Source organism: Lolium perenne, chromosome 3 (assembly GCF_019359855.2).
Source record: "Lolium perenne isolate Kyuss_39 chromosome 3, Kyuss_2.0, whole genome shotgun sequence".
Taxonomy (NCBI): domain Eukaryota; kingdom Viridiplantae; phylum Streptophyta; class Magnoliopsida; order Poales; family Poaceae; genus Lolium; species Lolium perenne.
Window position 1 is genome coordinate 224,815,256 of NC_067246.2, and position 18,290 is coordinate 224,833,545.

The following is an 18,290-nucleotide window of genomic DNA, read 5'->3' on the forward strand; positions in this document are numbered from 1 at the left end:
CAACAAAACTCACATAAGAACATATTGCAAGCATTATAAGACTATACATTGTCTTCCTTGTTGTTCAAACACTTTACTAGAAAATATCTAGACCTTAGAGAGACCAATCATGCAAACCAAATTTTAGCAAGCTCTATGTATTTCTTCACTAATAGGTGCAAAGTATATGATGCAAGAGCTTAAACATGAGCACAACAATTTCCAAGTATCACATTATTCAAGACATTCTACCAATTACTACATATAGCATTTTCCGTTTCCAACCATATAACAATTTGAACGAAGCAGTTTCAACCTTCGCCATGAATATTAAAAGCTAAGAAAACATGTGTTCATATGAACCAACGGAGCGTGTCTCTCTCCCACACAAGCATTTATTCAAACAAAAACAAAAACAAGAAACATACAGACGCTCCAAGCAAAGTACATAAGATGTGATGGAATAAAAATATAGTTTCACTAGAGGAACCTGATAATGTTGTCGATGAAGAAGGGGATGCCTTGGGAATCCCCAAGCTTAGATGCTTGAGTCTTCGTGAAATATGCAGGGATGAACCACCGGGGCATCCCCAAGCTTTGAGCTTTCACTCTTCTTGATCATATTGTATCATCCTCCTCTATTGACCCTTGAAAACTTCCTCCACACCAAACTCAAAACAAACTCATTAGAGGGTTAGTGCATAATCAAAAATTCACATGTTTAGAGGTGACACAATCATTCTTAATACTTCTTGATATTGCCCAAAGTTACTGGAAGTCAATGGAATAAAGAAATCCATCCAACACAACAAAAGAGGCAATGCGAAATAAAAGGCAGAATCTGTCAAAACAGAACAGTCCGTAAAGACTAATTTTATTGAGGCACCAGACTTGCTCAAATGAAAATGCTCAAATTGAATGAAAGTTGCGTACATATCTGAGGATCACTCACGTAAATTGGCATAATTTTCTGAGTTACCTACAGAGAATTAGACCCAGATTCGTGACAGCAAGAAATCTGTTTCTGCGCAGTAATCCAAATCTATTATGAACCTTACTATCAAAGACTTTACTTGGCACAACAATGCAACAAAATAAGATAAGGAGAGGTTGCTACAGTAGTAACAACTTCCAAGACACAAATATATAACAAAATTACTGTAGTAAAATAAACACATGGGTTATCTCCCAAGAAGTGCTTTCTTTATAGCCATTAAGATGGGCTCAGCAGTTTTAATGATGCACTCGCAAGAAATAGTAGTTGAAGCAAAAGAGAGCATCAAGAAGCAAATTCAAAACACATTTAAGCCTAACATGCTTTCTATGAAAAGGAATCTTGTAAATAAACAAATTCATGAAGCATAATGCAACAAGCATAGAAGGATAAAACAAGTGCGGCTTCAAGATTTTCAGCAAAAAAAGAGGTGTTTTAGTAACATGAAAATTTCTACAACTATATTTTCCTCTCTCATAAAGATTTTCAGTAGCATCATGAGAAAACTCAACAATATAACTATCACATAAAGCATTCTTATCATGAGTCTCATGCATAAAATTATTACTCTCCACATAAGCATAATCATTCTTATTAATTGTAGTGGGAGCAAATTCAACAAAGTAGCTATCATCAAATATAGGAGGCATATTGTAATCATAATCAAATTTATCCTCCATAGTAGGTGGCACCAAAAGACCACTATCATTATAATCATCATAAATAGGAGGCAAAGTATCATCAAAGTAAATTTTCTCCTCAATGCTTGGGGGACTAAAAATATCATGCTCATCAAAACCAGCTTCCCCAAGCTTAGAATTTTCCATATCATTAGCAACAATGGTGTTCAAAGTATTCATACTAATATGTTCCATGGGTTTTTTAATTTTCGCATCAAACCATCCATGTCTTAACTCAGGAAAAAGAATAAAAAGCTCCATGTTGCTTTCCATTATGCCAAACTAGTGTAAAACAAGAAACAAAAAGATGCAATTGCAGGATCTAAAGGAAATAGCTTCGAGTACATACAACGGTGCCCGAAAATAGCTTAGTAGCCGAGATCTAGAGTGTGAGTGCCTTTTACCTTTCCTCCCCGGCAACGGCGCCAGAAAAGTGCTTGCTGTCCAGGACTGGCGCGTGGTTGACGAGGGAGGAAATCTCTGTTGTGTAGCTTTTCGTTCCCGGCAACGGCGCCAGAGAAGTGCTTGATGTCTACGGGTGCTTCTATTCTTGTAGACAGTGTTGGGCCTCCAAGAGCAAAGGTTTGTTGAACAGCAGCAAGTTTCCCTTAAGTGGATCACCCAAGGTTTATCGAACTCAGGGAGGAAGAGGTCAAAGATATCCCTCTCAAGCAACCCTGCAACCACAAAGCAAGAAGTCTCTTGTGTCCCCAACACACCTAATACACTTGTCAGATGTATAGGTGCACTAGTTCAGCGAAGAGATAGTGAAATACAGGTGGTATGAATATATGAGCAGCAGTAACGGCACCAGAAAATAGCTTGATGCTACAACTGGCGTGTGGTTGATGGTGGTAATATTGCAGGCAGTACAGATGCAGTAAAACAGTAAACAAGCAGTGATTGCAGTATTTAGGAACAAGGCCTAGGGATTATACTTTCACTAGTGGACACTCTCAACATTGATCACATAACAGAATAAATAAATGCTATACTCTACACTCTCTTGTTGGATGATGAACACCACTAATTGTGTAGGATTACACGAACCCTCAATGCCGGAGTTAACAAGCTCCACAATATTCGATATTCATGTTTAAATAACCTTAGAGTGCATGATAGATCAACACAACTAAACCAAGTACTAACATAGCATGCACACTGTCACCATCTCATTATGAAGGAGGCATAGATCACATCAATACTATCATAGCAATAATTAACTTCATAATCTACAAGAGATTACAATCATAACCTACGCCAAGTACTACACGATGCACACACTGTCACCATTACACCGTGCAAGAGGAATAGACTACTTTAATAACATCACTAGAGTAGCACATAGATGAATTGTGATATAAAACTCATATGAATCTCAATCATGTAAGGCAGCTCATGAGATCATTGTATTGAAGTACATAGGAGAGAGATTAACCACATAGCTACCGGTACAGCCCTTAGCCTCGAGGGAGAACTACTCCCTCCTCATGGGAGACAACAGAGTTGATGAAGATGGCGGTGGAGATGGCAGCGGTGTCGATGGAGAAGCCTTCCGGGGGCACTTCCCCGTCCCGGCGGCGTGCCGGAACAGAGACTCCTATCCCCCAGATCTTGGCTTCGCGATGGCGGCGGCTCTGGAAGGTTTCTCGTACCGTGGCTTTTCCGTATCGAAGATTTAGGTCAGGGACCTTTATATAGGCGAAGAGGCGGAGTCGGAAGGTCGACGAGGCGGTGACACCATAGGGGGGCACGGCCCACACCCTGGCCGCGCCAGCCTGGTGTGTGGGGCCCCTAGGGCTCCCCTCTGGTGGCTCTCGGGTGTTCTGGAAGCTTCGTGGGATTCTAAGATGCTGGGCGTTGATTTCGTCCAATTCCGAGAATATTTCCTTACTAGGATTTCTGAAACAAAAAACAGCAGAAAACAGGAACTGGCACTTCGGCATCTTGTCAATAGGTTAGTTCCGGAAAACGCATAAAAACATCATAAAGTATGTATAAAACATGTAGGTATTGTCATAAAACAAGCATGGAACATAAGAAATTATCGATACGTCTGAGACGTATCCCTGAAAAACAGGTTAGCAATATGCGACGCATCATCGCTTTTGTGGTAGGCAATAAAGTGTGACATCTTAGAAAATCTGTCCACTTCCACAAATATAGAATCATGGCCTCTCTTAGTACGCGGGAAACCCAACACAAAATCCATACTAATATCCTCCCAAGGTGTAGTAGGTGCCGGTAAAGGAGTATACAAATCGTGAGGCTTCAGCTTGGACTTGGACTTATTGCAAGTAATGCACCTCTTCACATACCTGTCCACATCCCGCCTCATCTTTGGCCAATAAAAGTGGTCAGCTAGCATGAGTAGCGTTTTCTCACACCCAAAGTGACCCATCAAACCTCCAGCATGTGATTCCTGCAATAAGAGCAAACGCACAGATGATTCTGGAACACATAGTTTGTTAGCTCTAAACAAGAACCCATCATGTATGTGATATTTTTCCCATGCTTTACCAATAGCACACAAGCGATATGGTTCAGCAAAATCATGATCAGTACCATACAAATCACATAGTACTTCTAATCCAGGAATTTTAACATCAAGTTGAGTTAAGAGCATATTCTTCCTAGATAGAGCATCAACAACAATATTATCTTTTCCCTTCTTATGCTTAGTAATGTATGAAAAAGACTCAATGAACTCAACCCACTTAGCAAGACGCTTATGCAAAGTAGATTGAGCTTTCAGGTATTTTAAAGCTTCATGATCAGAATGTATGATAAATTCTTTTGGCCACAAGTAATGTTGCCAAACCTCAAGAACTCTAATTAAAGCATACAATTCTTTATCATAGATAGGATAGTTCAACTTAGCACCAGACAGTTTCTCAGAAAAATATGCAATTGGGTGACCCTCTTGCATCAACACACCACCAATTCCAATACCACTAGCATCACATTCAATCTCAAATTTCTTATTGAAATCAGGAAGTGCAAGCAACGGTGCAGAAGTTAACAATCTCTTAAGTTCATCAAAAGCATGATCTTGGGCTGCGCCCCACTCAAAAACAACACCCTTTTTAGTCAAGTCATTCAAAGGTGCAGCAATAGTACTAATGTTAGGCACAAATCTTCTATAAAACCCAGCTAGACCATGCAAACTTTTTACTTGACCCACATTCATGGGAGTAGGCCAATTTTGAATAGCTTCAATTTTAGACACATCTACTTCTACTCCATGCTTAGAGACAACATAACCCAGAAATATGACCTTATCTTTGCAAAATGTACACTTCTCAAGATTACCATAGAGTTTATTATCACGCAACACTTGCAAAACATGTCGAATATGTATAGTATGATCAGATTCATTGCGGCTGTAGATTAATATGTCATCAAAATACACAACCACAAACTTGCCAATAAATTCACGCAAAATATGGTTCATCAGTCTCATGAAAGTGCTAGGTGCAGTAGTCAAACCAAAAGGCATTACTAACAACTCATATAAACCAAATTTTGTTTTAAAGGCTATTTTCCACTCATCCCCTTAGTTCATCCTAATTTGATGATAACCACTACGCAAATCAATTTTAGAGAACACAGCAGCACCACTCAATTCATCTAGCATATCCTCTAAACGGGGAATAGGGTGACGATATCGAATAGTGATATTGTTTATAGCTCTACAATCTACGCACATACGCCATGTACCATCTTTCTTAGGAACTAGAATAACAGGAACAGCACAAGGACTAAGGCTTATGCGGATATAACCTTTGTCGAGTAGCGCTTGTACTTGCTTCTGTATCTCCTTCGTCTCTTCGGGGTTTGTTCTATATGGTGCCCGATTGGGTAGCGAAGCTCCGGGAATCAAGTCAATTTGATGCTCAATACCTCGCAATGGTGGAAGTCCTGTGGGTACCTCATCCGGAAACACGTCGCCAAATTCCTGCAAAACATTAGAAACACCAAGAGGAAGAGGGGTCATGTCATTAGAAACCAAAACCGTACCCCTGTACAAAAGCACAAGAGGCATGGCCGAAGGATCCTCACTAAATTGTCTCATGTCTACTTTGGTGGCTAATCAGACTAAGGAATTCACTCTCTCACTTTTCGTTATAACACTCACGACATTACAATTCTCTCGCCTATCTAAAGAAGCATCCTCCAAGTTTACTTCAACTTTCTGACGAGATTCATTGACAATTTGCTGTGGTGACATAGGCTCTAAGTTGATTTTCTTGCCCTTAAACTCCAAGTGATAAGTATTGGCACGGTCATTGTGTTGCGCAGAACGGTCATAGAGCCAAGGCCGACCCAATAGTAGGTGACACACCGTCATAGGAACCACATCAAAATCAATGCAATACTTACACGGTCCAATAACAAATTCAACACGCACCATGTGGTTTACCTTCATCTCACCATTGTCGCTCAACCACTGAATATAATATGGATGTGGGTGCGGTAGATACTTAAACTTTAGCTTGGTGCACAACTCCTTGCTTGCTAAATTGCGGCAACTTCCGCCATCAATAATGACCTTGCAAGCCTTGTCAGGACCAACTAAAGCCTTTGTTTGGAACAAATTGCAGCGCTGAGTAGATGCACTAGGTAACACATTAAGAGCACGCTGCGACACAACAATGGTGCGAGCATCAAACGGATATGCATCTTCACCATCAGTGTCATAGTCATCATCTTCTGGAGCATTAGGATCAACATCATCTCCAGTCTCGTACTCATTGTCCTCATTGATAATCATGACTTTGCGGTTAGGACAATCTCTCTTGAAGTGACCCTTGCCACCACATGTATGACAAAGCATATCACGGTTGCGCGCAGTTGACATGTTAGAGCCACTCGTACTTGCAGCAGATTCGGACTTCTTTGTGTTAGACACATTGGAGACCGGCTTGCTAGGCAGAGTAGAGAAAGGTGTAGAGCGCGTCGATGGCGCTGGCGTTGTAGATGGGGGCGCGCGGGGTGTAAAACGCCTAGCTCCCGTAGTACGAACTTTGACCTTTGCTTCGTCAGCCAATTGTGATTCAGCTTCTCTTGCATGATGTAACAATTGATTCATATTAGTGTAACTGTAGTGACGAACAATGCCTTTTATATCATACTTCAAACCGTTGAGAAAACGTTGCATTGTCATCTCGAGAGACTCACGGACACGGCCACGCTGCATAAGCATCTCCATCTCCATGTAGTATTCATCCACATTCTTCACACCTTGCCTCAAAAGAGTCAAATTATCAAATATATTCCGCAAGTAATTTGTAGGCACAAAGCGAGAAGTCATCGCCGCCTTCATAGCACGCCATGTGCGTATAGGTTGCTCACCATCCTCTTCTCGGTTACGAACAAAAGCATCCCACCAACGCAATGCATAGCCATCAAATTCGGAAGAAGCAAGCTTGATCTTCCGATCTTCAGTATAATGTGGATGTAAGCTCCATAATTTCTCAATCTTGAGCTCCCAAGTGAGGTATTCTTCAACATCAGCTCCTCCTTCAAACTTGGGTATAGAAAACTTGGGCTTACCCAATCCATCTTCCTCATCTTGTCCACGACCATTGCGGCCAAGTGGAGCCCAACCGCGAGGACGATTACCACGTGGCGCACCACGAGCATTGTGTGCATCATCTTGAAGCTCAGGATCTTCGTCATCTTCTTGTTGTTGTTGCGCGGTCAAATTCTCAACAGCTAAGCGCAAATCAGCAAGACTGCGCTGTACATCCGTCATTTGATCTTGCATTGTAGTGACGGTCACATGAGTAGCATCCAGCTTTTGGGAGATCTCTTGGATCGTCCCCTTAAGCACCTCATCCTGAGCGCGGAATTCACGTCGCATCTCATTACGAAGAGCCTCATACTCCCTCCATGTGATGATATCTGCAGCAATCTTATTTTCCTGGTTAACAAGTTTATGATCACTAGCAGACATCGTTAGTAGATTAGTGCACTAAATCAAAAATATATATGGTGGTACTCTCACAACTCACTAAAAACTGATAAGAAAAGGAAATCTTACCGCTCCAAAGTGAATTAGTGTTGCTTACCACTTGTAGTAACAACTAGTGCACGGATGTAGCGAAGCGAATATCAAGGGTATAAGAACAAATCACACGGCAAAGCAGGATATATGTGGGGCTGTAGGTAGGCTACCTATTTGCACCAATAACAAGCTCTAGCGCTGACCGTAGACAACCAATGATACTCACACAAGGCGATAAATGTGGCAATGCAACTATATGTAGAAAAGGTTGCAATGCACTAGAGAGACGCTAGCAAAGCTCAACGAGACAGGCACAAGATTGCTCAATTACGGGTGCAGTAAAGTAAACTTAGGCCTTCACTTGACTCTTCTAGCACTTCACTTTTTCTTTATGGATTTTTCTTTAGTAACGCAGCTATGTAGCTCTTTTTGCTTCTTTTCAATTTTCTGTTTTTTTTTATTTTGTGACACACTCCTTGATAACACGGCCAACTAGATATGCAAAGCACCGATAACCTAACGAGCAGCCTGTCGAGCGGTAAAACTAGTCTCTTCTGGGGAAGTTCCTAGTCACTGTATATCGAAAGGTTGTGTCTATGGTTGGGAACAAGCACACTGTATGCTATGTGGACTCGGAGAAACAAAAACTGACAACTAGATGATAACGGAAACTCAAACCCTAACAATACTAGATGTAAGAAAAGATACGCAAAAACAACTACGAAAAGCAACAAGAACTTGAAATTAGTGCAATCTAAGGCTATGGCAAACCCTAACCCTAATATTTTTGGCTTTTTCTGGATAGGAAAACACTCACAACTCAACTATGGGGAGGATTGTGGATGGCTTACCCAGGAAAACTGGAAATCTGATACCAAGATGATAAGGGGTGGCCCGATCTTCTCAGTAAGCAACGGTGGTGATGAGGATCACGGGGTGATAGCAGCGGAGAAACAGGACGATGTAGTGGATGATAACTTGTATGACGCAACGAGATCTCTCGATTGGTCACTGTCGCCAATGCAACAACTCTCAACCCTGCAAGATATTCGCAACTCCACACACTTGCGCATGTAGCCGCCGACCATGAAGCGGTAAGTTGCAACCGTCTAATTCCCAATGGAACAGCAGATCACACAAGACTTTATCAGGATCTACACAATATCAAGCAATATGGTGTAGGGAATTCAATAGTTTTGCAGAGCAAACAACTAAGAACTAGGGTTTATCTTAAACGTGGTCTAAATCAACTTTGGGGGCGTCCTATGGACTTATATAGGCGTCCAGGACGACCTCAGGTCGAAAAAGTACGAAAATAACCGACCCAGAATAGATCTGGTCGAGACAGACTTGGACACGACCGGTCTGGAGGCCGGTCGACCGGCCTGGGACCGGCCGGTCCGGTTTGGACCGGGTCTGGCGCCTGGCGCCAACCGGGTGAACCTTCCGGGCTTACTGGATACTGCCCGGATGGCACAAGTGCAAAACCCGGTTGAAACCGGGTGACTCCGGCGTGGAAGCCGGTTGGACCGGCCCTGGGACCGGGCGGCCCGGCGGTGCGGCCGGTTGACCGGTCCTGGCGCCGGATGGAACATCTCCTCCTCTCGCGCATGCCTCCCGCTCCTCCCTCGTGTGTCCATGGGATGTCTTCATGTCCAGCTCCATGTCCAGCTTCACGTCCATCTTTTGGTCCAGCTGCTCCTCTCCTCCTCGTGCGATGCTTGCTCCCTCCTCATACCTGATCATACATAAGTAATAGCACTTAGGCAGCATAAAGTTTTCATCAATCAAAATATCGTTTAGAAACAAGTTCACCTGTTGTTTAAGTAGCTTCGCACGAGCTCGTGTCATTGGTCCAATCCTAACTTCATTGGCCTTGACCTTCACAGCAGGATCATCTTCAACTTGCAATGACGGAGGTAGTAGTGAGGTATGGATGTCCTCATCACAACCTGACATGACTACAAAGAGCATAGGAATTTAAAGTTTTAAAAGAGCCAATAAGTGTTTTAGAGTCCGAGAAAGGGCCACTCAGGTAAAAAAAAAAACTCCGGCTCAGAGCTCAATGTCTGGCCTTCCCTCTTGGTGCTCTCGTTTTCCAAACGACGTGACATTCTTTTTTTTGTGTGGGCCTATGATCGAAAGATGTCACCCTGAAATCCAAGCCTCCATCATGCCAACCGGTGATATTGTTACCGGAGTGGAAAAAGCGCAACTGCCAGGACAGGATGACCTAACCACCGTGAATAACCTAATCAGTCACATCTTTTCGTACAACAGGTGCAATATAGTAGTGCAAGGACGTCGTAATTCTTGCATGCCACCTGCTTCCCAGGGAAGATTTGTTGAGGAAAAGGAATCCTCCTTTGATGCTGACCTAGCTATAGCTTCGAGCCGGCGCTGTCGATTCTTCAGCCTTCACACACAAGAAAATCTGAAAATTTAAGAGCGAGAGGCATGATTCAGCACTTGAGGCACAACATCACTACTCCCTCCATCTCAGGTTAACAGGCACACACGTAAAGTAAGAAAAAGTTTGACCATTAATTTAGTCAATAAAATATAAATTGTATGTTTGTAAAATTTTTACGATTAAATTCGTATTCAAAAAATTCGAATGGTATAATTTGTTAAATATATATTTTATATTTTATTGACTAAAATGATGATCAAAGCAATTTTGTGCGCGTTTGTTAAACTGAGACGGAGGAAGTAGTCAGCTTTGGCTAGCCACAGGATCCAGAGGCTCCATTCACTGTTAGCTGGGTGTGCGACGGCTGATTGAAACTATAGTGCTCTCTGAAACCCGTCCGGAGTCTTGAGGCCTAAGAGCATCTCTCTAGCATGTCCCTTATATCCCGCATACGCTTAGAATAACCGCTTCTTTTCGATTTTGAATACAGAGTAAAAAAATTCCAAGCAAGCACTATAAAGACACGCGACCTTTAAATTTTTTGAAGGGGTTGGAGAATCAATCTCCCCAACCCATAGATACAAGGGTTTTGCGGCAAAACTGACATGTATAAACGCGATTGATTTGGCGAGAGGGACATTTCCGTGCTGGCCACAATCGCCTCTGGCGGAGATCTACCCCAGCTCCATCCGGCCTCGCCGGCGGACCCGTAGTGGAGTCATGGACACCTCCTAGCCGCCGCTCGTCACTATCTAAAATCGTGCCAACCCAATCGACCTCACCCCCTCCCAAAGCTTGCGTGTCTTTCCCACCGACGGCCCGCTCATGCTTGTGCCCACTAAAACATCCGATAGCGTGCAAAAGCGGCAGGGAAACCCACGCCATCCATTGCGGCGGTTCCTCTACCGCCATGGGGACTCGGCCCGAAGATCCGACCATGGTAGCTCTCGCGCCGTCGATGAAGAAGAAGCAGGTGGAGCCAAAGACCAGGGGGAGAGGCAAGCTGAGGTAGTTGGTGGTGCCAAAGACGGCGGTCCATTCTGTGGCCATGATGTCCCTCCACCCCCAACGCCAACGGCGCCACCAAGTGTTTTTCCAAACGCCGGAAAGGTATGCATTTTTTATCTCACTCCGAATGGTTTGAATTCTGACCACTTCGCATAGGTATTTTGGATTTTTCGTCTTCTTGCTCCAATTTGCATGAGATGCCAACTTTGTTTGTGATTTGTTTGAACGATAATGCAGTTGACCTTGAGCAAACACCGTGGACGAGGGTTATGGCGAGGAGGGTGTTGGTGAGGAGGGGATGTAGTTTAAGAGGTGGAGGAGATAGAGAAGAGTGTGTTCGTTTTCTCGCAACCTATCCGACACCAGAGAACTATGAATTACACCTACGTGGAAGATGCTTTCTTGGTGAGGGCATCGGAGAGTGTGCCACTCGATACCGTGTCCGACAACAATCAAACCGGGAATAGGCATTGGCGAAGGATTGAGGACAACTTTTGTTCAATTCATGCATTGGCTTGCCTTACACACTGCCACAAACCTATAGATCACCCAAAGGTCGTTGGGATGTGATAAAAAATCGGCTTGTAGCCATGGAGTGGATGTTTGGAGAAAATTAGGAATTCACCACCAAGTGGTGTGAAATCACAATTGATGACTATGTGATTTTTGTGTGCATTGTTCCATTTATTTTGTTCATTGTTCCATTCATTTGAAATACTTGTATAATGTTGCATTTGAAATAATTTTTGCATTGTATGGTATTTGTATGTAGGATATCATTGCGATGGAAAGGTACAAGCAAATGCCATGTTTCAAAAAGAAAGTCATTTATGCTATAAGATTGTTGGAAACCGCTTGAGCATAGCGAGACACGGAAGTTTGGGAGCAAGAATCTCCACCGAAAAAGGTAATTGATCCAATTGTATGATGATGATAGTGATTTGTCCGGCGGAGAAAGATGCAAGGGTAAGCCTGTTGGAAATAAGAAGGCAAAGAAGGAGCTAAGGAAGCAAGCCAGGGCATCAAGCTCGAGGGACAAAATTTATGACATGGTGAAATCAAAGGAGATGTTGATGAACAAAACATTGGAAGCCAAAAAAAATGCTCATGACCGAGAAGAAGAAGCAAGCGGTGGAGAAGCACTGCGGGAAGATGGGACGCGCAAGGCAGTCTTGGACGAGAGGAAATCCCGTGCCAAAGAGAACAAGGCCTTGGCGGAGCTCATTATGGAGAAGAACAAGACAATAATGATGGATTCAACTACCAAGAACGCCTACAAAAGAGATGGTGAGATTTGACAAGGATAGACATCTTGCAAGGAACAAGGCAAGAGCTAGGTGGTGGTGTTCCGGTTAGTGGTGGTGCTGGCGGTGGTGATGCCTACGACATGCTTGGAGGGGACGTGAAGTTTGATCTTGCATTGTTCGGCATGTTTTGGATTATTGCGCACATTATCGATCATTTTAGTTGTTTAAAACTATTGCCTATCGTCACCTATTGTTGAATTGGTTGTTTAAAACTTAAGAAAATCACCTTTACAGATTTTTTTACGGTGCCGCGAAGACTGCCGAAGATATCCGACAAACGCAGATGGTAAAACCAAATTACCGTTTGCATTTGGCGGTTCTGTTCGGCAGCAACCCACAACTAGCGTTGACCGTGGGTTTTTTTTTAAGGTGCAGGTGGAGCGTGACAAATGACGGGGCAGAGATTTGGTGCTCCTGGGTACCAGTGCTCCTGCTATTTTAGAAAAAATAAAAATTATATTTATGTGTTTCAAAAAAATTATAGAAAAAAAACATGGTGTAGCCAATGAATTGTTCCATAAACGTGCAAAATTTAAATTTCAAATACAAAATTTTTGGGCTACACAAAAATAACAAACGTGTTAATCTAGGTGTGCATATTTCAAATTTCCAAATTTTAACAGTTTTTGTCTTTTTTGTGTAGTCTACAATATAAAGAATTTCATATCAAAATTTTACACGCTTGTAGGTTACGTCATTTATTATGTCTAGATTTATTTTTAGATTTTTTTGAAACAAATATGTATGATTTTCGAATTTTTTTACACAGCAGTGGAGCCCATGAGCCAAAGACACTTTTTGCAAACGACGATGCTTTTTTATCTTTTGGGGAACGAACGAGGATGCGAGTTGTGCGTTGTGTGATATTCCGGCTAAGAGCATCTCCAGTCGCGTTCCATAAACCGTCCCCAAACGATGCTGGATTAAGCGTTTGGGGGATGTGTTTCGTTCGTGCCGCGTTTGGGGGACGTCGCTCCCCAGTCCCGTCCCCCAAACGCCGCCCCCAAACATTAAAATACTCTTTTTTCTGCATTTTTTGTTTCAATAAAGAAAAGAAATATTCCACAAACTAATGCATAATTTGGAATCGTGGTTTACATGAAGATATAGTTTGGAACATGGTTTTCCACAAACTAATACATAGTTTGAACCTTGCTTGTCACAAATATAAAACATTGCAAAAAAACTAAACCTAACTAGGTCGGGCATCGAAGGTTTCGTGTGTTCGCTGCTAAGAAAGAACACTCGAGGGCACACCCAGTCACCCAAACTGGAAAATCCAGTTGGTGAGGGTCCCCCTGTTGGTTCTTCCAAGGAAGAACATCCAGAAACCTTCGTGCATTTTTTCACTGCGAAGAAACAACGCTCTTCACTCGTCGTCCTCCTCGGCGTTGTCGCCGTGGTAGTTCCGGTGGAAACGCGTCTCGTCGAACACCTTGACGCTCATGTCCCTGTCTCGCCGGCTTCGTGGCGGTGGTAGCGCGCGAACTTCTCCCAGCCGATGTGGAGGTACATCTTACCGCACGCGTCGTACATCACGTCGGCGATCCACCGACAGCAGCGGTAGCCATCCTCCCGCAGTTGCAGCGAGCCCGGGCGCTCGTCGTCGGCGACGAAGTCGTCCAGCAGCCTCTGGATGTCGTTTGGGTCGCCCTTGAGGTCGACGATGAACTCGAACAGCACAGACCCCTCCTCGTCCTGCCTGTCCGACGATGAGGACGACGACGACGTTGCAGGCGACGGCGAGCGTGCAGCTCTGCCGCGGCCACGACCACGACCACGGCCGCGAGCTCGGCCTCCGCCTCTACCAGCCATGGCGTCGACTCTTGAGATGGCGGCTAGGGTTGGGGAGAGGGGCGCTAGGGTTTGTGTGTGAGAGGGACGATGAGAGGCAGCCCTTTTATATAGGCCGGAGGGAGGCGGGGGAGCGGTGGCGCTCATTAACGCCGACACGCAGAGCTAGGCGCGATGAAACGCTTCGCCGCGTCTCTGCGCACCAATAACTTCCGTTGCTGCGCGCCAATAACTTCCGTCGCGAGGTAGGCGACGGTTTGGTTAAAATTCAATGTGCCGCTAACGGGTCAGCCCCGCCACTCCCCGCCTCGCTTTTCGGTGCGTCCGGCGTCCCCGGTGCGTCCCCTGTGGGTCGGGGACGGGCTCGAGCCGGCGGACACCGTATCAGGCGCGTCGGACAAAAAGCGGCTTTGAGGAACGCGGTTGGGGCCTTTTTTTGTCCGGCGCGCTCCACATCGTTTTGGGGACGTTTTGGGGACGCTGAAGATGCTCTAAGATAGGCTAGGCCAGGATTTTTCGATTATATATGCATGGAAGTTTTTTCTTTTTTGAGGATTATATATGCATGGAAGTAATTCCATGGTGGACGATCCTAATTTCGACGTGTCGCGGCGCTGTCCTCGCATGGCGCACTCACTGGGTTTGACCGATGGGCCGGCCTGCCCGGCGGCGTTGGAGTGTCGGCACGGGAGGTTCCGGCTGGAATGATGGATTCGGCCCACCGTATCGCGCGCGCATAAATTCGCTCCACTTTCCCCCACAAAGATGAAAGGAAATGCCGCTAGCTTAGCCTAGCAGTTAGCAGCTTGCGACGTTGCAGCTGGCTTCACCGATAGAGCCGGCCGACGTCCATTGACTCGGATGAGGATTATCTATTCAGTATGTCTCCGGCCAATGATGTAGCGCGATCTTTCTCCGCCGTCCCGACTCACGGCCGCAGTTGCTCTTGCCTGCATGACAGAGAGCTACGTGTGTCGGCCGATCAGATTTTCACTCGCTTTGGTCGCCTTTGTCAAACAGCACAGATTAACATGTCTGCCCAAAAAAGGGCTACTAGCTGGCTGCCCAGTATCGTGCGGCAAGCACTATCAGCCATCTACAAACCTTGATGATGCGAAGCATGCATATTTATTTTTTAAAAGATAAAAATTAAAAATAAAAGCTGGCTGCCCCGTCAGCCAACACGAAAAAGTAAGACTCTCCAACAAAATTGAAATTACACTCTTTCGCTGCGCGTCCGATCGTTAACATGCAATGTGCTGATGTACACTCCCAAGTCTACATCCGCAATCAGGTTCCTGTGTAGCCCAATTAACGACGGTGCTTGATCGTGTTAATGCTCAAACCGAAGCATCGGCCTCCGATGGGATCAGAATCGAAGAACCAGATCCCTAATTGATCCCTAATTAGTAGTGAGAGAGAGGATATGCCCAATTGTTGTGCAGGCTAATCCGATGGTGTTGGCTGATCGAAAGGTCGCTCATTTTTTACGATTTTCGTAAAATATATTAGAGGTATCGGTCCCATATGGTTTTGGTTCCGGTCCCACACTTTTGGTTCCGTCAGTTTGGTTCCTATCACCGTTAGATCAAGGTGGATGGACGGTTTCCAAAAATATCAAACACGGTAAAAACTTGTAATATTGATTTATTACGACAATTATCTTGGGTTTGAAGGAAAGGTTAATGCTACTCAAAGTAACTCGAAATGACCTAGTACTACGACTATGTTTTCGAATGAAAAAAACCATTGATTCTGATTTTGTGCGAGAGTTCGTAGTTTTTGGAAGGAAGCCCACAAAAATGCATAATAGCCACAACTAAGGGTAATCAAGTTGTCATCTCCGGAGAACCAGCATGTGGTTGGATGGTTAGAAGGGCAGTGGCACCCCCAGCCCACCAGAGCTTAAATCCCAAATTTGACACTTTGGTGTCTCATCAAGATGGAATATTTCTTAAGTGGGAGGCGACGTTTCCATCAACAGTGAGGCGCCTATGGTGATTTTGTCAATCTCAAGACCCACCGGATCAGTTTCTTGGATGCAATCTCTCGGAGGTGCTCATCGAGGTAGGATGTGCATGTGTGCATATGGATAAGTGTATGTACGTATGCGTGAGTTCGCAAAAAAAAAGTTATCTCTAAAAAAACATTTTAATATTTTTACTTGTCTTGCAAGTGTCTCGATCGTTACATCCAGCTGGTCAGTACCCAGAGCGGCAAGTAGCTAAAAATGTCAGAGTATTGACAATTGACGACGTACCGTGCCCTTGTTCTCTTTTGCAACATGCCAGTATCCAACAGGATCTCTATTATCTTCATGCCACAAACCTATTTTTCACGGTCGTTTTCTTGGGGCCTAGAGTATGTTCCCTTGTCCACGGGAGAAAAATGCACGTACAGGATCCCGTTTTCTCCCTTCCCTCTCACTGTCTTGGTTCCTTTGTAGTCTCCTTAATTTTCTTGCCAGCCAAAACAAAAATCTACGTCACCGGGGTCATCCTAGCTTTGCAATTCAACAAGTTACTTCCAGTTAACAAACTGTTTTCCTGATAAGACGCAAGTATTAATTGTTTCAAAATCCATCGGTATCATGTGATCTTTCTACCCGCATGAGATTCTGATCAATCAGGGAACATGCTAGTTGCCTTTGCCACACGCCCAGACCCGAACTGTTCCAACATTTTGTTACGTTCTACTTTGAAATGTGTGGAAGCGATTTGCAGGTAAAGCTTCTGAGTAGTCTATAACTTTTTCTAAAAAACAGCCCATAACCAATTGAACAGTGGCACTAGTCGCAGTGTCGCCCAAGTATTAATTGGCCCATATATCTGGCTTGTTCTATGGGCCTCTATTGATTCACGACAATCTTTTTAAGAGGAATCTGCACGTGTGCGTTGTGCTGGATTTAGAGCATAATCCTGGTGCGCGGCCCATTTGCAGATACGTTACGTCTTCGATCTAATTTTTATATTTTTTCCGAGCTATAAAAGATGTCTTAGACTTGTCTCATTTAGATTTTCCAAATTTAAATAAATCTAAGACATTATTTTTAGAAAGAAAAGAGAGAATACAATCATGTCAACCTATTTTACTTTTTAATAAGTTGGCTTGATAAATAAAAAGGTAAGTTGTAAGAGTAAGAAAGGTCACCTATGTCAATTTTTTTTTTTCAATATGAGTAAACGTTTATACGTGTGTCAAAAAGTTCATATGTTATAATACTAACATTTCCTACATATCACAAAAATGTTCGTATATCGTATTAATAATTTCATGTACATATAACATAATGGCCATACAATGAAAAACAATGTTCACGCGTATTAAAAAACAGGTTATGAGTATATATCACTGAAATGCATAGATGATGAAAGAAAGGAAGGAAAATAGAAAACAAAAAACAGAAACAAAAGGTAAAAAATAAATCTGAAAAAATAATGCGACGAAACAAGGAATACATTAAGAAAACTAAACTAGAGTAACCAAAAAAAAGAGGAAATAGTAGAAAATAGAAAATAAATAAAAACATGCGGCGTCTATTCGAGTAGTCTAGTATTTCTCCCGTTTGAAACTCACATGTGTTCTTATCACCTGTTATGCATATACAAAATAGGTATATCGACAATACAATCCTATACTAGCAAGTTGGGGTGGTCCATAGATGGTGATCAGCCCCATGGCACAAACAGGCAGCCCAGTTGATTCTAGACCAAGGTGGAAGTCCAACATGGAATATGCCAGGCGGTATTCAAACCGCCTTAGGCAAGGAAGTTCCTTGAAAAACAAGACAATGTGTCGTTGTGCTAGTCTAAATCTTTGTGTTAGATCCAACTTGGATTCTCCCATGTAACCCTATGCCCGAGTGCCTTTATAAGGTGGCCTACATGAGACTTTAGTGCATCGTAATAACATCACTGTACTCACACACTTGCTGCCCTTATAGATATTTATAGCAGGAAATAGGATCTCGTCGGCGTTGTGAGGTCTGAACTACGTAACTTGTGCCTTCCCTTCTCGGTGGCTCCCCGCCACACGCCTTACTCTCTGTCCCCCCACGTTATGAGGTGCCCCTCGTGGTGTATTCATCCACAATACAACTACAGTT